A 16,766-nucleotide genomic window follows, 5' to 3' on the forward strand; every position below is an offset into this window, starting at 1 on the left:
GGTACATCCTCTGGCAGTTTCGTTTTAGAAAGCTAGTCAGTCTCAGTTAAAAGGATTCAAGTAACGGAGAACCCACCACTTCCCTGTTCAAGTTGTTCCAATAGCTTGTTTACCCTGATGGTTAAAAATTTTCACTACATTTCTAATTTGACTTTATCAAGCCTGGATGCTCCCCCACCCATTATCAAGCCCCCAACCCCCCCCCCACACACACACACACATAAGGCCTCAAATTTTGAGGGGATCTTTATTCCCCCATTTCTGTCAAAACTTTTGGTTTATTTGTGGGAAAAGAAAAAAACCTGGAAGTTAAAATGATGTGGGATTTTGCCAAATGAAGAGCAAAGGAGTATTGGAATCAGTTTGAATCCTGAACAGATTTCAGCTTTTCAAAGGGAAAAAACATCCCCAAAATGCTGACAAAATTTGAAATTTCACTCAGTGTTAAGAGTTAGAAGCCCATATCAATAGCTTGAATTTGTCTAGCTTGTAATTCTAACTGCAGAGCTGATCAGCAAATCATGTTTTCCCCCATGAAATTATTTGACAAACCTCCCAAAAAATAACCCAACCCTAACTTTCATCAAACATTTTGGGGGATTTTTGGAAAGCCATAAACTGAAAATGTTCTGGGTTTTGTCCAATGAAAATTAATTTGTTTATTTATTTAGTTTGTTTATTAAACTGAAAATGTGAACTTTCAGTGGCTAAAATCCCAAAATGTATTAGGTTTTCATTAAACAACTTCCAAAGAAAATTTAAAATTTTTCCCATGAAATTTCCATTGAAAGGAAAAATTAATCTCCAAGCATGAATTGTTTAAATTGCCTCCACCCAACAGCACTGGGACCCTAGGAATAGCTTTCTCTTAACATTAGGTTTATCACATAGGTTTATAACTGCGAAGGTCCGGCTGGGTTAAGAGAAGAAGTCCAAAATTTCCCTTGAAATTTCTCAGCAACAACTGCTCTGCTTTGTTGAAATTCCCCAAACCTTTCAACAACAACCTGCCAACACTGCCTCAGAGACTGTTTCAAGGCTTCCTTGACAGTGTCAGTCCTTACCGTGAAGATAAGGGGGTTCAGAAATGGACACACAATGGTTGATATCACAGCAGGTGCTTTTTGTAAACCCAGGATCTCCTTCTGTGAAGGGGTGACTGTCACGGAGTGTGGGGGACTCCAGGGCCTGCACCCCTCTTCCTGGGATTCACTGTGACTCTCAGCCAGCCAGTAAAACAGAAGGTTTATTGGACAACAGGAACACAGTCCAAAACAGAGCTTGTGGGTACAACAGGACCCCTCAGTCAAGTCCTTCTGGGGGAGCAGGGAGCTTAGACCCCAGCCCTGGGGTTCTCTGCGTTCCTCCACCCATCCCCAAACTGAAATTAACCCCCCTCCCCCAGCAGGCTCTCTCCCGCAGCCTCTGTCCACATTCCCAGGCAGAGGTGTTACCTCCCCCGTCCCCTCCTAGCTCAGGTTACAGGCTCTCAGGTCTCCCAGCCCCAGTGAAACTCCCCTGCCACATTCTCAGGTCAACACTCCCCCCTCCCTGCTGCGTCACAGTGACATAGATGAAAATGGCCATGCTGCAGGATATTGAAATGACGGTCAGGTGGGCGGTGCAGGTGATGAAGGCTCTCTTCCAACCCATGGTGCTGGGGATGCGCAGAATGGCAGGGATGATGTAGGTGTAAGAGACGATCATTAGGATGAAGGAGCCAAGGATGACCACAGACGACAGTATGAAGTCCCTCAGCTCAACCAGTCGTGTGTCAGTGCAGGAGAGCTCCACCACGGGGTCAGAATCACAGACAAATGGTCAATGCCATTGGAACGGCAAGAGGGCAACCTTGAGATCATGATGGTTGGGACCCCCCCAGCCAACAGGCCGGCATCACCTGGACACAGACGCGGCCATTCATGAGGAGGGGTTAGTGCAGCGGGTTGCAGATGGCAGCACATGGGTCGTACGTCATGCAGGTCAAGAGGAAGAACTCCACTGTGCGCAGGAAGGAGAAGAAGTAGCACCGAGCCACGCAGCCGGCGAAGGACGTGGATTTATCCCCTGACAGGAGCTGCTGAGCAGCTGCAGGGTGATGACAGAGGTGAAGAGGATGTGTCCAGCCTGGAGAAGTTGCAGGGGAAGTTGTGAGGAGGGCACAACACCCAGGATCACCATGTTCCCAGTCAAGGTCAGGAGGTACATGGACAGCAGCACCACGGAGAGCAGGATCTCCACCTCCTGCCCCATCGGGAAACCCAGCAGGAGGAACTCGGTCCATCTCCCCTGCGGCCGTGCTACGGGCTCACCTGTGGGGCACGAGGAGACAGGGCACTGGAAGGCTATGTCTACACTATGAGCTAGGACTGTGGCTCCCCGGCTCGTGTGCTCATAATCTAGCATGAGGATAAATAGCAAACCCATGGTCCTAGCCGTGGCATGGCTGAGCCGTATCAGGTGCGTACCCACCACTTTCTGGAGGATTTGAACTCAGCCCAGCTCACCCTGTGCTATGCGGCTACAGTTCTACTCATACTGACCCAAGCTCAGGGAGAACTAGAGCCATTGCGTTTCCCTGAGCACGGGAATCACACCCCGAGCTTGCAGGACAGACATAGCCTCCGAAAAGCATGGTATCAATGAGACACATATAAGGAGCTGTCTCATACAGCCATGCATGGTGCTACGTATCTAGCTTCCCTCTTCACCATCTATCCTGGTACGTGCCAGTCCCACGTACAGCCTTCCTTTCTCTCCCGTGATCATGTTCCTCTTCTCCATTTATCCTATTACATGCCTCCTATACACACCCTTCTCTCTCGGATCCGTACCTGCCTCTATATATCAGTACTGCATAGCCATCAAACCTATCTATCTCTCCAGCTTCATACGTGCCCCTCTATCAGTCTGTTCCCTCCCTCCCTCCCTCCTGGGAATCTGTCTACATAAACATACCCCAGGTCCCTCGCTTTCCCCCATAACAGGATATTCCTAGCTATCTCCCAACCACAATATCGATCACCATGGAGAGCCTCCCTTCTGCCCCATCTTTCTCTCTTCACTATATGTTGCTATCTAACCCAATACATACTCTTGTCTATTAACACCATACATGCCCATCACTCTGTTAGTTATCCACCCATCCATCTTCCCTCATTAGTCAGGTAGGGATTTGGGCTGGTTCAGTTTTTTCCACTGAAACGTATTTCCATTAGAAAAATAGGTTTTAAACGAAACACTTCATTCACAGGAAAGTTGTGCTTGCCTGAAAATTTTGGCTTTCCCATCAGACAACTGAAATTATTGTGCACATTTTACAGATGGGCAACTGAGGCACAGAGAGGCTAAGTGACTCACCCAAGGTTACATGGGAAATTTGTTCTGCAACAGGAGATTGAACCTGACTACTGGCCCATCTGTCCTTTTCCTGGCAGTCCCGCTGATGTAAATGCACAGGAATGTCATTGGTTTACTCAAGACGCATTCCCTTTCCGTGATGCGGAATCCACCCCCTGGATCGCCTCTGCTATGAGACCACTAGACCATGCTCCCACTTCACCAAAAAGTTTGGGGGGGAGGTTCAATATCTGGGTTCAAATGCAGGGGTTACAAACAACCGAGTTACAAAGCAACGAGTAATACGCGGAAAGAGTCACATACTCACAGTGCAGAAGGCCAAAGGTAACAGAACTCGGCGTCCCCCTCTCTGCAGGACTGGGCCATGACTCAGATCGGTAAGGGCTGTAGAAACACGTTGTGTTCCACAGCTTCTGAGGAAAATGCATCAAAAATATCATCTCTCCGTCTATCCATCCAGACCTTTCCTCTTCCCCTCCCTCCAAAGCACCCTTTCCTCCCCATTCTCTATCTAGCCACCCTTCTCGCCGCAGCACCTGTCTGTCTGTCTGTCCATCCAGCCACATACAGGGATCTCCTCTAGTCCGCTGGAGCCTCCTCCGTCTCTCTCTGTGTATTGCTGTGGCTCTCAGTGACATAGTCCTGCGTGAGGATACTGCTACTGAAGGTGAGTCACGGAGACCTCTCTCTGCTTCCACCAATGCAGCTGTTAGCTTCTATCCCCGGCCTAATCCATTCTGTCTTCTCCGGGGAAGCAATTTGGAAGCGCATTGCTAGTCTGGAATCACTAGGCCAGAGTTCTGGAGAACAGCCCACAGGATCACACACACCAATAATTGCTGGTAACCGCAGGGAAGTACCAAAATATGCTGATATATCAATGAGAAAGTCTTTCTTGGTCTTTTCACCCCATGTCTGTCAGATGAAGAGGGGATAGGTGCTGGGATTTCTGAGTTTGCCTCTGGGATTCAGATACCCAAATGCCTATTTATTTTCATGGCAGTTGGAGGGCATTTGAATGAGAATTGAGCATCTAAAATCTCATGCCACTGAAGCACTCATGAGCATGTCTATCTATCTGGGTATGTGGCTCAGGAGAAACTCCAGGGCTGGAGCGAACGACACATGGAGTATTGTCTGCCGTGTGTCGGGGGAAATTTTTAAACCAAACAATTTTCAGGAAAAATGTCCTCTTTTGCGGAAATAAAAGTGGCTCAAAAACAATGTTGATTTATATGAAATTACATTTTCAGCAACATTAAAGGAAGCATTTTGTTAATCTTGTTACATCCCATTTAAACAGAGCATTTCAACTGAATTTCATTTTGAAAGGACTATTGTTTTAAATTTAAAAAACATTTTTTTTGAAAGGCCAGAATCAGAATTAAATATCTTGACTGACCCAAATATATATATATTTTTAAACTGTGACATGGGCAAATTTGAAATTTGTTTTTATTCCATTTCAGAATGGAAAGAAATTCAGAACCACGGGGTGTTTTGTGAAACAGAACTCCAGTCCCCACCCAGCGCTAATGTCAAACCTAAAGAGGCCTTGAGCATCTCGGAAAGGCAGAGATTTTCAAAGGTGCCTAAAGGGAGCTGAGATGCCCAAATCCCATCAAATCCCAGACTCTGAGTATTGACTAGAAAAAATCTGACAATAGACAACACATGTATTACCAGCCCTCCTCATGGCGCCCTGCTCAATGAGGGGTGAAAGCTCGTCCAGACTTTCCTTGTCAATTTTTTGGATAGAAAATTGGCTTCTTGATTAAAACAAAAGTTTTCATGAAAAATGTGTGGGCTCACTGGAAATTTTTCTAGTTTCCCCAGTAAACCAAAAACGTTGGCCAACACTTTCGATTTTTGTTGAAAAGGTCACACTTTCTGTTTTGTTTCCATTGACATTTTCTGCATGAAAAAAACCCACTTTATTTTCTGACAAGCTGTACTGGGAATTGAACCTGGATGTAAAAGGAGCCACTCCCTTGGTTGGCACCATTATTCTCTTGTGTGGATCAAAGCAGGCCTGGATTTTGCCTCAATGGATGACTATTGCAATGGGTTCTTCCATGAACAGAATCACAGATTTATCACAGACCCAAGAATCCGCTACTTCTCTTGGTCGTTTGTTCCAGTTGTGACATCACCTTCTCCATGAAAAAGTTGTGGCTTATTTCTGGTTTAAATGTGGCTGGCTTTAACTTCTTAGACTGGTTCTTGTTATGTCTTTTGCTAATAGATTCAGGAGCCCTTTAGTACCTGGTATTTTCTTCCCAAGAGTCAACAGGTCATCTCTCGATCTTCTTTTTGATAAACTAAACAGACTGAGTTCCCTAAATCCCTCATTTTCAGACATTTTTTCCAGCCTTGATTTTTTGTTTTTTAAGACAGACTTATTCCAGTCTGCGGCATTCCCAGAATTCTCTCAACAGCTCTGTTCTCACAGAAATGAACCAGGATGTAAAATGTGATGAGACCCTCAAATTAACCAACCGACACAGCGTGCAAAGAAATAACAGTGTTTACCGAAGTAGGAAAAGGATTTTTTTAAAGTGGGGAGAAGTTATTTTAAGTGTAGCCACAAGGAGGCACCCCAGGATAACAAAGAGAACCAGGCAGCTTCTCTTTTGGGTTTCTTTTCTATGCATTAACCTTTCAAATATTTCACCTGTTTGTTTTATTTGAAACAGATTCAGGAAAGGGGGGTAAAGAAGGGCCAGCTTTTTAAAGGTGTTTAGGTGTTTAAGGACACATTTAGATGCCTAGAAGGATTACCTGTTTATTCCAAAAATAAAAGAGAAAAGCATAAAAGGTTGAGGTTAAAAAAAGAGGTTAAAACAGAGTTTAACTCTTACAGCAGACAACTGCGTTCTGTGGAGTTTTGAAACTGATTGATTTGGGGGTTTGAAACCTTTCCTGTGAATATCTGACATTTTTCTCCATTTGAAAATTGAGTCGTTTTCAAAGACAAAATTTGGGATGTCAAAAGACCCTCACTAATTTCTTCTTTTTTAATTATGAAAAATCTGACCATGTTGTTAAAATGAGCAACCAAACTGAACACAAGAAAACAAAGCATAAATAGAAATGAAAATTGAAATCAAAACACGCACAAAAGAAAATGAAAAAATAAAAACTGAATATTAAATTAAACCAGACACCCAACAAAAGAGCAAACTAATCAAAAAGCAATACCAAAAAATCAAACCTCTCTATGGTTCTACATTAACAGGAACAGCGATTTTTAAAAATACTGAAAACATATAAGCCCCAAAAGTCATCGAACAACTACTAAAAGCAATAAAAAAATTAAAAGAATTTAAAAAAAAATTAAATTGAAAAGTGAAACAGTGGGAAAATCCAGATGTTCCCCCCAAATAATAAAAAATGAAAAGGCCATATTGTGTCAAATGTATTTTTAATTAAACATTTTAATGCTAATTTGATGTGTGATGAAGTAACTGGTGTATGGTTAAAAGCAGCAAGAGACTCAATAGAATATCAAGCCAGGCCTAGATTTTGAGGGTACCCGAGGGACACTCAACATTCATTCAAAGTAATGGGAATGTAGCATTTGAATCCTTGGGGGAAGGGGGGGTGACATTCAGCATTGCACCCGCCCTGCAATGCCAGTGCAGTGAGGTGACTTACACTGCAATGGCCATTCGGGTCCCCTGTGGGAAATTTCACCCTGAAAGTCAGATCTCCAGCTGGGGTAAATCAGCATAGCTCCACGGAAGCCAAGAAAGCGGTGCTCATTTACACCACCTGGGGATCGGGCTCACAGATACCTTACTGCCCCCTCCCAGAGCTGGGAATAGAACCCAGGAGTCCTGGCACCCAGACTCCTCCTCCTCCCCACCTCTAACCACTAGACCTCACTCCCCTTCCAGAGCCAGGAGAGAACTCAGGAGTCCTGGCTCCCAGCCCCCCTGCTCTAACCCCTGAGACCCCACTCCCCTCTCAGAGCTGGGGACAGAACCCAGGCATCCTGAAGGTAACACACACTGGTCCCCACTCCTCTACCAGAGGTGGGCATAGCACCCAAGCATTGTGACTCCTGTTCAGATTTCCCCTCCTTCCCCCCACAGCTGCAGCATCTGCCCCACTCCTCCGACCCCATCCTGCTTTAAACTCCAAGCCCTTGTCCCCCCACTCTCCCAGCTTCCCCCTTGGTGGGAAAGGGCCCACTCCTTCACACCGCATCTCTCAGGACCTCCTTGACCTTCTCATTGCGCAAGGTTTACATGAAGAGGTTGACCGACGGGACCACAATGCTGGTCATCAGAGCCAGCGCCTTGTCCACCCACTCAGGGAAGGCGTGGCTAGTCCCGACATGCATGAAGATGCGGCTCCCATAGACGATGGTGATCACCACCATGTGGGAGGCGCAGGTGGAGAAAGTCCTATGATGGCCCCACGAGGAAGGGATGCACAGCACGGCCAACGTGATGTCGCTGTAGGAAATGCCCATCAGAACCAGGGAGCTCAGGATCAGCCCCGCGGCCAGCACCAAGTTGAAGGCTTCCACCTGCTCAGTCTTGGAGCAAGCCGGACCCACCAGGAGTGTCCGGGCACAGAGGAAGTTGTTGAGGATGCTGGGGCTGCAGTAGGGCAGACGGGTCACCAGGATGAGTGGACCCAGGATGGTAGCGAAAGCGGCAGCCCATGAGCTGCACACCAGCTTCAGGCAGAAATGCACGGTCATGAGCACCGGGGAGTGCAGCGGGTTGCAGATGGCTTGGTAGCGGTCGAAGGACATGACCCCCAACAGCAGGAAATCGGCCGCCCCCAGGAGGAAGTAGAAGTAGCACTGAGCCATGCAGCCTGCGAAGGACATGGTCTGGCGGCCTAGGAAGAACCCAGCCAGGAGCTTGGACACCGTGACTAAGGGGAACCAAATCTCCACAAAGGAGAAGTTGTGCAGGAAGAAGTTCATGGGGCTGCGGAGCCAGTGGTCAGAGAGGGTGATGCCAGTGATGACCCCATTCCCGTAAAGCATCAGCAGACAGCTGGCCAGGACCCGACAGACGAAGAGGAGCTGGAGAGGTTGGGGGTTGTGGGGAAACCTATCAGGATGAACTCCTGGACAAAAGAGGTGGCATTAGGCATGAAGCAAGCTCTGCAAGGAGAGAGGGATATTTGTGATGAGAACTCAGGGTGAGGTTAAACTTGGGAGAAATCTGGACATATTAAGGCACCCAAATAACCTTAACTCTGCCCCCATTGGGACATCATGCAAAAGTGTATGGTTTCATACAGCTTAGGACCAGAATGGACTATTAGACCCAGTCTGACCTCCTGTATATCAGACCATTAAATTTCATCCAGTTATCCCTGTATTGAGCCCAATTACTTGTGTCTGACTAAAGCATATCTTCCAGAAAGGTGTCCAGGCTTGACTAGAGGACCTCAGGAGAGTGAGGATTCACCCCTTCTCTTAGTAGTTTATTCCAACTGTTAGTCACCCTCGCTACTGCAAAATTGGTATCTTATTTCTAATTTGAATTTGTCTGGCTTCAGCTCAGCTCATCTCTCGCTCTGTCATTCTTCACTAGATTAGGGAGCCCTTTGGGAGCAGGTCTGTTCTCCACGTGAAGGTACTGGTACACCATAAACAAGTCATCCTTAATCGTTTCGATAAGATAAAGAAATTCAGCTGTTTCGCTCTCTCTGTGTAAGGCATTTCCTCCAGCCTAGAATCATTTCTCTGGCTCTTTTCTGCACTTGCTCCCACAGATAATTTTTGCTTAAACTTGAGCTGCCAGGAGGCAGCTGCTTTTCAGCCAAGAATGACTCAGCAAGCCTCTGAGTGCTGGAGCAAGTCCCTTAAGCTGAGTCTTCCCAGGGCTGATCTGCGGCTGGGCGTGGCCCTGCCTGTGCGTGTGTTCGAGGAGGTTTTAGGAGCCTGGCTCAGCAAGACAGGTTAAAGGGGGCCCAGGCTGGCAGAACAGGTAGACCAGGGGTTCTCAAAGTGGGGGTCAGGACCCCTCAGGGCGTCGCGAGGTTACTACATGGGGGGTTGTGAGCGGTCAGCCTCCATTCCCAACCCTGCTTTGCCTCCAGCATTTATAATGGTGTTAAGTATATAAACAAATGTTTTTAATTTATAAGGGGGTCGCACTCAGAGGCTTGCTGTGTGAAAGGGGTCACCAGTACAATAGTTTGAGAACCACATAGGTAGACTCAGGGGTATCTCAGCACATCAGGTGGTTTCCCAAGGAGCCCAGCCCAACACACCAGAAACCAGTCTCCTGAGTGGGCCTGGGAGGGAAGAATTTTCCCATCCCTCAAGAATTTTTGAGATTTCATATTCCAAATTGAAATGATGAAAAAAGTTGAAATCTCAATTTTTTTCATGAACTGAGAAATTGGAAAAACAATTTAGTTAGGATCAGTTGAAAGCTGTCATGCTGATAACCTCAAAATGTTTGTATTTTGACCTTTCCTAATACAAGTAGGGGGTAACGAACCACTGGTGCGACTTGCCAAGGGCTGTGGTGGATGCGCCATCACTGGAAATCAAGACTGGCTGTTTTTCTAAGCGATATGTTCAAGTCCAATAGCTGCGATTGAACTCGAAGCAAGCATGAATTTAGGGAAGTCCTGTGCTATGCAGGAGGTCAGACCACATGGTCGCACTGCTCCTTTCTGGCTTTCGAATCTCTGAAAGTGTGTGTGTTCTGTATGATGCAAAGTGTCTCATATACCCAAAAACGGAGGTAGCCCGCTGGGAGAACCTGGAGGACTGCCAAGGATAATAGCCTACTACTGCTTATGCTGCTGAGAACTAGAGCTTGATCCGAAGCCAACTGAAGTCAACTGGCATCTTTCCACTGATTTCAATGGGGTTTTGATTCAGACTCCTATTAATTTTCAAAGGAATTTAGGAGAATCGGGTTAAGTCCTTTTGAATACACCATGTCTTGGGCTTTCACCCTAGTAGTAGAGGGAAGACATAGTGACGCCAGAGATTGTGGCTTCAGCTCCTACTGCTGACCCAGGAAGCTGAATTGCCACTTGCAGAAGGTCCGAACAGGCTTCTGCAATTTCCCTAGACCTAGCACGTGCTGTTGTGTGGCTTAAAAGTAAAGTGATGGGAGCAATGAGGCTATCAACTCAGTGCGCAGCTGGCTCTGCTTAGTGTCCACAGGGGAGTTTCTGAAGAAAGCCATTCCCTCAGCCGCACTGAAAGTTACACCTCCCAGATACCCAGGGGGCAGGGATGGCTTCAAGGTTTTTTGCCCTAACTTTTCCCCAATGCAAAACTGCAGAGGGAGAAGGGGTGATGAATGGAAAACTTTCTCTGAAAGTTTCCTCAAAAAGTCTTTGTTGTTGTCATCAGAAACCGGAGAACACTAAAAAAAGGCCGGGACTCAAACATTTAGTGTGACCCAAAACGGATTGTTTCCTCCCACAACTGCCGGTGACCCACAGCAACCCAGCTCTCCCAGAGATACCATGGAGAGGGCGCCTCAACCGGGCCCTCGCCCTCCAGCGCTCTTATTCCTCTCGCCAGTGCCCGAGGCGCTCTGGTGGGAGATGGAGCATGAAGTGCCCCTCACCCAACATCTGGGCATAGGCCAGGTACCGGAGAGGCAGCGGGGGCCCCTGGGCCTGGCCCCTCGGCGCCTCCTGGTGGAGGAGTGGCCGGTACTCCTCCATGGGCTCTGCGGAGGACACCAGGCTGCCCGCCAGCCGGTGGTAGCGGTAATTCTCCTCCCACGCGCCTCCGTCTCCGGCCACCCACAACGAGGAGGAGGGGGCAGGCAGGGGTCTGGGCTTGCGGCGCCAGCGTCTCCGAGCCGGGGCCGCCCCCCCGGGCGAGGTCTCCGGGGAGCTGAGCAGCACCTCTCGGGGCTGGAAGAGAAGGGGGGGGTTGGGTTACAGAGGGCTCGGGGGGCGGAAACACCCGGGGGGGGGGTTGGGCCCCACCATCTCACTCACCGCCCCCTGGCCCCTCCACCAGCGGCTCAGCAGCCCCAGCCCCCGCGCTCCCTCCTTCCGCGACCTCCTCAAAGAGACCACGTTCCCCATGGCAGGGTCCCCTCCCTGCCTGACCCGCCCCGCCCCCCACGCGGCACAGCCCCTGGGGTGATTGTGACCTCAGGGCTGGCCAGGGGGCTGTCACACTGCACTCAGCCTGGGGGGCCGGGGGGTGTGGGCTCCCCTGCCTGCTCCCCACCCAGCACAGATCCCTACTCCCCTCCCGCACACAGATCTCTGGTCCCCCCCCACTGCATACCCCCTGCACCCCCCACCCCGATCCCTGTGCCCATCCCCACTGCCCCATTCCCTCCCTACTTTCAGGTGTCCCCCGCTGCCCAATCTCAACCCCCCTCCTTTCTGGAGCACCCCCTCATCTCCCCTCCCCCCATCCACCCCCCACTGCGTCCAGAACATGCCCCCCCTCAGAATCAGCTGCCCTCCCCACTCTGCCACCCGCTTCCTACTGCCCTGTCCACTTCCTGCCCCTCCCACCCAGCTCCCACCACATCCAAAGTACCCCCCCAATCTCTGCTCCCCACCCATTCCAGGGCACCCCCCTCAGCCCTTTCCCTCACTCCCCCTCCCTGCTCCAATTGCCCCCTCCCAGCAAGACAGACACGCCAGGGCCATCCGCGTGATATCCTGCTCTTTATTCTCAGCTGCCCCGGCGCCCGGCCTGGACCCCCCTCTGCAGCGCCTCCTCCTGGGCGAGCGCCCGGCCCAGCTCCGCCAGCGAGGCCTCCACCCGCTGCAGCCCGGAGAGAGACAGGCACCGGTCCCGGTATTGGAAATTCTCCTTCCAGCTCCGCCCGGCCTGGGGAGACGGCGCGGCAAAGCCGGGCCGCGGGGAACTCACGTCTCCGGCGCTAGGGGGCGTCGCCGACCTGGGGGGCAGCGGGGTCTGGCAGGGGACAGGAGAGGCTGCGTCTTAGCAGGGGTGCATTAAGGAGAAGTCAGAGAACATAAGAACGGCCAGACTGGGTCAGACCAAGGGCCCATCGAGCCCAGTGTCCTGTCTCCCGACAGTGGCCGGTGCCAGGTGCCCCAGAGGGAATGAACAGAGCAGGGACTCATCCAGTGACCCGTCCCCTGTCACCCATTCCCAGCGTCTGGCAAACAGAGGCCAGGGACCCCATCCCTGCCCAGCCTGGCTAGTAGCCACTGATGGACCTGTCCTCCATGCACTTCTCTAGTTCTTTCTTGAACCTCTGCACAGAGATGGCTCCGGGCGCCTAGAGTATAAAGCCGGAAGGGACCATTGTTATCACCTCGTTGGTCCTCCCGTATCACACAGGCCAGAGAACCACCCTGAATTAATTGCTATTTGAAATAGAGCAACATATCAATATTGATTTAAAAAGCCATTGCTGGCCAATCTACCATGACCCCTGGTAAGTTGTTCCAACGCTTCGTTTGCTCTCACTGAATTTCACCAGCTTCCAGCCATGGGATCTTGTTAGACCTTCTCGGCTAGATTATTATAAAATTTCTGCTCCCCACATAGGTACCTATAGATAGGATCAAGTCACTCCCAGACCTTCTCTTTGTTAAGCCAAATAGATTGAGCACCGTACGTCTACCACTGTAAGGCATTTTCCCCAGTTCTTTAATCATTCTCACGCTCATCTCTCAACCCTCTCCAATTTATTAACCTCCTTCTCGAATTGTGGGCTCCTGATCTGGACACAGGATTCCACCAGTGACCAATACAGAGATATAATAACCTCCTCGCTCCTCCGCGAGGTTCCCAGTCATTCTTCCAAAGCTCACATTAACCCTTTTGGTCACAGTGTCGCACTGGGAGTAAATGACTGATTCTCCACCAGGACACCAACTCATTTTCAGCAACACTGCTTCCCAGGATAGAGTCCCCCGCCCTGTAAGCATGGCCTAACTCATGTGCGTGCATTCAAAGTGTGGATTAACTACACTGGTTTACACACACCCATTAGGTTCAAAACACAGCAACCGTCCACACACCCTCCCCACCCCTTACAAAATACACTCAGCATACCCTGCACCACACAAAATACACCCTCCCACAACACACACACACACACACACACAATCATAGAAGATAAGGGTTGGAAGAGACCTCAGGAGGTCATCTGGTCCAACCCCCTGCTCAAAGCAAGACCAATCCCCCACTAAATCATCCCAGCCAGGGCTTTGTCAAGCCTGACCTTAAAAACCTCTAAGGAAGGAGATTCCGCCCCCTCCCCAGGTGACCCATCTGCCCATCCATGTTCTGGTCAGGAATTTTGACCAATTTTTTTTTTTTTTAAACAGACGAACGTCCATTCATTGAAACCAAACCTTTGGGCTGAGAAAGGACAGTTTCGATGAATTTTTCAACCGAAAAAAGCTTTGAAGTTGTTTTGACATTTTCAAACCAAAAAGAATCTGTTTTTTTCCCCCTGGTTCTAGAAACAGCTTTTCATTTGGATATTGGAGTGAAATTCGAGTAAAAATAAAATTTAAAAATCGCCACCGCCAAAGTGAAACCTTTCAATTGACCCCAGGGGCTGGCTATAAATTATGTACCACATGTTGGGGCGATTTTCAGGATGCATGCACCCCTTGCAGCACTGACACAAACATGCAAAAGTAGGACCCGCCCTCCTCCCCAGATGTTATGGACACCCCCCAAACCAAAATTGTTGGGGGGCATTTCTGAGGATTCCAATTTGTGGGATTTGCGATGGGAAACTCGGTCTGTCTTGAAAACGCTCCCTGGATGGAAGCAGTTTTCCCAGCCAGTTTGCGCGTCAGTGAGCATCTCGCACATGCTGTGCGTTGTACACGTATTGCGCGGGGGACACGCAGAGTGTACGCATGGGCACACACAGAGCTGATCGGGGGGGATAATTGTAACAGGGTGTGATGAAGTGGGACTGTTCTTAATGTTTCCTCTGAATAGTGTGGGGGTGCCTCAGTTTCCCCTATGCAGTTCTTAAGTATCTAGGTGGTGGGGTAAGGGTGTGTGATTGTTGCAGAGCCCTAGAGGGCAGGTGTGTGCAGGGGTCTGGACACAGAGAATGGCCGACACCCTGTTTCCTGGCCACTGATGGCCTGAGCCCTTCCCCCCTGCAAGGTGAGAGCTAAAGGGTTGGAGAACAAAGGAATCAGGTGACCTCCTGGCCAGGGAAAGGGACAAAGCCCAGGGGAGGAGGGGCTGGGGGGAGTTTCAGTTTGGCGCTGGCTGGGACATGGAGTGAAGGGCAGACGTGGTTGTCTGGCTCACTGCCCCCCAGAATGGACCCGGCTGAGGGGTCCGGTTCTCTGCACCTACAAGCTCTGTGTTAGACCATGTCCCTGTCGTCTAATAAACCTTCTGTGTTACTGGCTGGCTGAGAGTCACGTCTGACTGCGGAGTCGGGGGGCAGGACCCTCTGGCTTCCCCAGGACCCCACCTGGGCGGACTGGCTGTGGGAAGTGCATGGAGGGGCAGAGGAGGCTGAATGCTCCGAGGTCAGACCCAGGAAGGTGGAGCCGGGTGAGCTGTGTGTCCTGCAGACAGGCTGCTCCCCCAGAGGAGACTCCCCAGAGTCCTGCCTGGCTTCATGGGGAGCAGATCCAGAGCATCGCCCGGGCACCCCGTGACACAAGGTCCCAAGCTCAGGGGAGCCCCCAAACATCAGTGCAAAGAAAGTGAGATGGGAACGGACACGAAGTACCGGGGCCCAGATTTCTCTTGCCAGGTCTGTCCCCCCATCCACTCCCTGCGCCGTCACTCACTGCGCAGCCGCCGGGCCCGCAGCACCCAAAGAGCCACCGTCTCTCCGCAGCCTCGCACCGGCTGCAGGCTCCCCCTGGCGCGGAGATCGGCTGCAGGGAGGCGCCACTCCCCATCCCCATGCACCCGCTCCGGGCCTCAGAGCACCGCACGAGAGCGGGAAATTGTGACCTCAGAGTCCAGCCGTGACCTCACAAGAGGCCGACAGCCTCACAGAGGGAGATCTCAGCCAGATCCAGAGTGATCTCAGCGGATCCTCACCAGAGCCCCAAATGATCCCCCCAGGCCACCAGCCAGATCCCAGATGGGCCCCAATTTATCCCACTGCATCCCCAGCCAGATCCACCTAGCTCTTATCAAGTCTCCTTGGGTCCCACCCCACACCCTTATCCCTCTCCGGGATCTCTCCCTCCACCCCCCGCCAGTCTAGCTCCCAGGACTCTGTCCCATCTCCCCCAGACCTGGACACCCTCCATTCCTCCCCTTGCTTACTTCTGCCCCACCGCTCCTGACAATCCCCTACGGGACCCCCTAATGCTCCCCACAGCCCAGGGCCGCCCAGAGCCAGACAAGGAGGCAACCCGCTGGTCTGGGATGGAGGAGCCCTGGGAGAACGCGATGCAGTCGCCGAAAAGGCGAATATTATTCAGGGGTTGGAACAATGTAAGTCCCGGGAGCCGATGGTCCAGCCCTAGTCAGCTTTGAGGAGGCCCCGGCTGGATACTGCACCAAAGCCAGGCCCCAGAGGAGAGCAACCCAACCGATCAAAGGTTTAGAAAACCCAGCCTCTGAGGAGAGGTTAAAAGAACTGGGCCCTCGTCTGCCGAAAAGAAGACAGAGGGGCTCAGATATGGGAAGGGCTGTTCTAGAGAGGCTGGGGGTCAATTGTTCTCCAAATCCGCTGGCGGTGGGACAAGACGTGATGGGCTTAGTCAGCCACAAGGGAGCTACCCAGCGCTGCAAGGAAAGAGGGGCCGGGGCTCCAGCAATGATTGTCCAGTCAGAACTGATGCAGCGAGCCCAGAGGGGCTGGGGCTCCAGACTGCCTGGCCCTGGCACACATCACCCTGGAGAGAGAGGAGAGGTTCGAAATTAGGAAGCCACCCTTTCGAATGCTCAGGGGAGCGACGCTCCGGAACCGGCTCCCAAGGGAGGTCGTGGGAGTCCCGGTCCTGGGAGGTTTTTAAGAACGGGGGGACAAACACGCATCAGGGCTGGTCTCGGGTTACTTGGTCCTGCTGCAGCCCCGGGGGCCGGCCGGGATGTTTCTAGGATTATTCAACAGCAGCAGCGGGCAAGAGGGGGCACCCCGCTGGGAGGGCAGCAGACGCTAAGGAAGGAGCCCAGGTCTCGGCAGCAGAAGGATGGACGCCCCAGACAGAGACCTGCCCTGCAGGCTGGGCGTTGGAGTCGGCGCCCCCAGCTGAGCCCCACATACCCCGCTCTCTGCAGCCCAGCGCCCCCTAGCGCTGCACTGGGGCATTAGGGGCAGCTCTGACAGCCTGGGGAGAGCGCCCCCTGCTGAGCCCCCCACACCGCTCCCTGCAGCCCAGCACCCCCTGGTGCCTCGCTGGGGTCAGCCCTGCCTGAGCACCCCTTTCTGAGCCCCCTGCAGCGCAGTGCCCCCTAGCGCTGCACGGGGGCATTAGGGGCAGCTCTGACAGCCTGGGGAGAG

The 16,766-nt window shown here is 51.3% G+C and overlaps 1 pseudogene; it reads right to left on the bottom strand.

Annotated features, from left to right (window-relative positions):
• Positions 1–1,470: 1,470 nt before the first annotated feature.
• LOC122462685 lies at positions 1,471–6,179 on the bottom strand (annotated as a pseudogene).
• Between the last annotated feature and the right edge of the window lie 10,587 nt (positions 6,180–16,766).

The sequence above is a fragment of the Chelonia mydas genome, chromosome 13 (genome assembly GCF_015237465.2).
Source record: "Chelonia mydas isolate rCheMyd1 chromosome 13, rCheMyd1.pri.v2, whole genome shotgun sequence".
NCBI classification, from domain to species: domain Eukaryota; kingdom Metazoa; phylum Chordata; order Testudines; family Cheloniidae; genus Chelonia; species Chelonia mydas.